The following is a 5,536-nucleotide window of genomic DNA, read 5'->3' as shown; positions in this document are numbered from 1 at the left end:
TGCTTCTTTTGGCAATGCACTTTTTTGGGAATGCAGAATGCCTCTCTGTTCACAACTCTCCTTCCCATGGAGAGAAACCCTCGGTTAACCGTTTTAGGCCTGGCCCATTGCAGTAATGTAAACAGGCTCCCACTAGAGCAAAGGTTCTGCTGTCTTGCTTTAGTTTTCAGTTTGAATATTCAGAATTACATGGGGGACGTCTCAGATTCTAATGCACGACTTAGGAGACCTTCTGTACATTGCACAGGATGAGGAGGTGAATTCTCGCCTGTACCACTTCAGACTATAGGTCAGGATGTTAGGCCCTCCTTAAAAAAATAAACGAACAGTCCCAGTTGAAGTTAACACAGTACAAAGGAGATTTAGCATAATCCTCTCCTCACTGTTTTAGTTTACTACATGGGGGTGTGGGCCGTGGCATTAATTTATTTCTTTGAAAATATGGCAGTTAACGCACATACATAGAAGTGGTACAGTCCTGAATGCTATTACCTCATCCTGCCTGAAATGTAGAATGGCTCATATGCAGAGGCTTCATGGGCTATATAACTAGACACCTGTACCTTCCATAAGGGGCCAATAGTCAGTTATTGCAATAAAGTCCCCTATTCTGGTATAGGCTGCATTGCAGGAGTGTTCTACTATAGAACAGAAGAGCCAAGTCACAGCGTGCTTCTAGACCGATGGCTCCTATCACTTACAGCTCCTCCTAGCTCTTACTAATCAAGAGGCATCGTGCAACTATTCCATCTCCTCTGTAAGGAACTGTGGAAAGAAAGAAAAATAGTGGGAAAACATGGGAGGAGTACAAGTAGACATGGGAAGAATACAAGCAGAAGACAATGTTGTCTGGACCCCCTAAAATCCCACGAATGAGGCAGGGCGATTGCATAATTAAGAGACTTGTCTGGAAAACACCCATTCTCTTTTTGGGTGTCCCTACATTAAGGAAAACACCCTGCATCCTTACTGGGACTTTTTCTGGAAAGTTTCCACGTTTGCAATGGGCTTCTTTAGATGGCAACCACATGTTTTTAAATTGAAAACTTTCCCTCTTGACAACGCTATTCTGTTGGAAAGTCCTGCCATAATTTAAATACATTATCTGCGCTTTTTTAAAAAGCAAAATTACTGGGGGAAGGGGGAGTGTGGGAGACATCCTGGAGGTTGACAACGTCATGTAAAGGACCTGCAAACTTCCGTGAGTGGCCACTCATGAGCATGTAATGAATTGCTCATGTAGAGAAGCTCTTTTACATGCTGTCTGGCCACCAGGAAAAGGCAGCCCTGATATTCCTTGATGCCGTTACCATGTTGTAATGATATCCAGGCTGCCTTCTCCCCCAAAGAACCAGGACAGGCAGCAGCAGGGACAAATCCTAGCTAAGTGCCAGAACTAATCACCACAGTTATTTGGATTGGCCGCTCATTGGGAGAATGCAACAATTGTAGGAATATTTTCTATTAGTTTTGTTAGGATCCCAGGCAAAGACAACTGACGTAGAAGCATTTTACAAGGCCAAGCTTAGCCTTCTTCACTTTCTATAGCCCGCACCGATCGCACAATTAATGGAGTGGAAAAGAATACAGCTATGGGGCGGTATAAAAATGCAATGTAATAAATAAAAAGCTAGCATAGGTACAAAACAGCAATATCTGAGGGGTAAATAATGATCAGTTAGATTCTGAACCTTGTTCTCTAAGCCTCATGTTTCAAAACTTGATCAGTTGAATAATCATGATTCTCAATACCGCTAGCATGGGATGTAGACCCAATAAGTAATCTAGGTTCCCCAAGTCTTCATGAGGAGTGGAACTTTCTCTTTAGCATGGCTCAGAGCAACTAGATCCCCTTTTTATAGTCCAAGCAGGATAGAATGTATGTGCTACGATAAGGACCACTGTTGGGGGGAAACCCCAGCGTATCTATATATCACTTGTGTGAACTGTTCTGGAACCAATGGATTGTAGCCTTAGGCTTTCACTGTGGCCATCTAAAAATAAAACATGAACTATTTGGTCGAAACCATTCTTTAACACCTCTAGTGTAAAGGAACATGTCCTGTTCCTTTCCTGCTTTTTCACCCCTTGGTCACCTCACCACAGAGGGACTCATGAATAATGCAAATGTGGCTCATGCATAGTGAATCCCCTCCAAAATTTGCATGTGGCGCAACCCCGTCCCCTCCCTCATGCACCCTGATTGGTTGCTTCTGTCCTCTATCCCCTCTCCACTGGCCTAACTGCACAGCTGTTAGCAAATGAATAAAGCTTGAGCTTTGAACTTTGAAAATAAAGCTTGAACTTTGAAAATAAAGCTTGAGCTTTGAACTTTTTCAAACTTCCAAAATTTTCTGCATGTCTACACTGCTCAAGCTTCAGTTTAAAACAAAAATGAGTGAAATCGGTCTCTTAGATCTCGAGTAAAAACGCTTACACTACTGTATTCTTATAGAAGGTCATTAGAACGATGGATAAAGTTCAGCACCATCATGCCACCCCCATTAAAACACTGCAACACGTAGTTTGCCTCTTTCCTTATCTTAAACCAACACAGCAAAACTCCCAACATTAAGGAATTCCCCACAGGAACTGATTAAAACATCTCATGATAATTGTATCCCGCTATACTGTATTTCTTCAATTCTAAGACACACTTTTCCCCCCATATAAACATCTCTAAAAATGGGGTGCGTCTTAGAATTGCAGGTGTCTTAGGGTTATTTTTTTTTCTGTTGGTGGTACTGAAATTAGTGTGCATCTTACAATCGATGGCGTCTTACAATCAAAGAAATATGGTAATAAACATAGCCATATTACATTACGATATGATTAAGAGCTACAGTAGTCAACAGCTGCTGTTTGGAGACTCTTGCTGAACTGTGTGTTCTTTATGGCCCCGTTCAGACATCACACTAAACCATGCTGCTTAACCACAAAATGGTTAACGGAATGCATGCATTCCGTTAACCATTTTGTGGTTAAGCAGCATGGTTTAGCGTGTTGTCTGAATGGGGCCTATGTGACCCACACCTGAGAAATGTACAAGCAATGTGCAGGGAGGTGTTGGGGGTAAACATGTTGTATATGAACAAGGTTTCGGTTAGTCCATCTATGCTGAAGGGTAAATGGATTACTAGGAAGGCCTTTCTGAAAAGATTTGAACTAAGGATGGCTTTTGGTCCTATCAATGGCTACTAGCCCTGATGGTTGTGTGCTATATCTCCAGTATTCGAGGCAGTAAGCCTGTGTGCACCAGTTGCTGGGGAACATGGGTGGGAGGGAGCTGTTGCAGCATGTCCTGCTTGTTCGTCCCTGGCCGACGGCTGGTTGGCCACTGTGTGAACAGAGTGCTGGACTAGATGGACCCTTGGTCTGATCCAGCAGGGTTCTTCTTATGTTCTTATGCACATGTCCTCAAACAGGAATTGACTTAGAAAGCCACACTCCACCACATACTCTCAAGTCTCCCCCTCATCTCCTATTAGGGACCTGTATAGACAGAGAAACTTCAGAGAAAGCTGCTATTGGAAATGGAGAAAAGGTTATACCACTCTGCAGCTTGGAGGAAAGGAGGTGGGGCTAAGGGAAGCTGGCATGGCCTTCTGGAGAATTCCAGAGGGCCAGATTGGGGCCCAGGCCTGAGGTTTCCCACCCGTGGGCTAGAGGTTCCTTTTTCTTAAAAGAAAGCATGTAAAAGCTCCTTCTCATACATCGTCTTGTAGCTGATAGCCACAGGAGGCTTGGCCAAAGCCATGGCTCTCTGTTAGAAGTGAAATGGGGTGAATATTTTTGTTAATCATTTGCATCTGAGTAATTAAGGATTAACTGGGAATTCACTGGAGGACACATGCATTTGCTGGAAATTAACGCGTTTCAAATTCCCAGCAACTGCCCAAGCCAAACTGCAAGATAAGTGTTTCCCTTTAGAATCATCAGAGGACACTCAGAATGGATTCAGATAAATGCTGATAGCCAAGAAATCTGTTTGATGTACAGAACATGACAAGATTATTTCAGGACCCAGCCTTTGAAGATGGTGTTACGGAACACCAGCGCACCATCTGCATAGACATCTCTGCCCATAAATGTTTGTTAACAGTAGTGGGTCAAAATCTTCAAAGAAAAATGGAGAATAACTCCCTCCCCCTCCCCATTGATTTTTTTCAGTGTACATGAGGAATTAAGGTGGTTTTACGGAGTGTAGTTTTCCAAGATAAATAAGTGTGTGGGTGTGGGTGTCAAAGGAAAGATATTTTGGGAATGTTTAAGAAAATAGCTGCACATCACTGTTTTGAAGAGAGTGGATTTCTCTCTACAGACCGATTTATTTTGGCTATTTAAACTAGTGTTGAGACTGATGACTGCTGCCCAGAAAATTGAAATAAAACATTACTGATTCAGACAACCGTTTAACACAACCACTTTCCTAAATACCATCAATGGAAGCTAGTAGGCTTACGTGTGAGAAAACCACATGTACGCCTACTAGGGTGAGTTGAATGCTGGTGGTTGCATTCAACTCACCCCATCCACTCAGTTGGAGCCATCTTGAAATTTAGTCGAAATACAAGAGATTTGGCAAAGATATTCAGGATTGCCAAATACACACGGAAGCCTTAAATCAGGTCTACTACAAGTGTCTAGAATATACACTACTTCAATATACATTTAATACTTAGTATGCGAATTTTAACTTTGCCTAAACAATGAAGATTTTTAACTCTGAAGATTTTTGTTTCAAAATGGGCCAAACAAAAGCACAGGATCTCAGTATAAAGTTACTGAAGACCTCCCATGTACTAAACTCCAATTACTTCCTACAGATTCTTGATTTTGTGCCTAGAGGTTTGAAAAGGGTAGGGTCAAGGGACAACTATGTAATGGACTCTAGGGTTCTGCAGAATAGCAGCATTCCCAGTAGACTCATAAAAAAACTTGGGCAGATAACGTTCTTCCCACAATGCCACCATGAACTTCTCACGTTGGATTTAAGCCAATGAATATTCTAGGCAGGTAACACTAGAACAATCCAATAGAGAGGCAACCCTTTGCCCCACTTTATAACTGGAGTGCCACAAAACCATAAGCTTCACGGATAGAGCAACTGCCCGCAAGAGATTCTTTTATAACATAAAATGGTTTTTACTGAAAAATGTCTCTTGACAGTTCCCACTGAAGAAACCTAAAAACACACCAGCCAGCTGGGTTTGAAGAGTTTCTTTTGGCAGTGGTTCTGGGAAAGATGACAAGTTCATCTTGCATGCATCTTTTTCCAATTCAGAAACCCAAAAAACTGAAGCTCTTTTGATCAACAGTGCAGAGAAGAGGAAAAAAAGGGCCAAATAATCCTGTAATAACTATTAGTAGAACCCAAGTTGAAGTTCAAAGTTCTTTTGTATTCTTAGAAGAGAAAACATTCTTGGAAAGAATATAGCAAAGGCATAACAACAAATTGTAGGGTTTTTCCCCCCGGGGGACCAATTTTGGGTAGAACTATAATTGTTCTTCTGCAAGCATTCCAAATCCAAGGCAA

The sequence above is a fragment of the Elgaria multicarinata genome, chromosome 4, assembly GCF_023053635.1.
Source record: "Elgaria multicarinata webbii isolate HBS135686 ecotype San Diego chromosome 4, rElgMul1.1.pri, whole genome shotgun sequence".
In the NCBI taxonomy this organism is placed as follows: domain Eukaryota; kingdom Metazoa; phylum Chordata; class Lepidosauria; order Squamata; family Anguidae; genus Elgaria; species Elgaria multicarinata.
The sequence above is the reverse complement of the archived record's forward strand: the minus strand, read 5'-3'. Positions refer to the sequence as shown.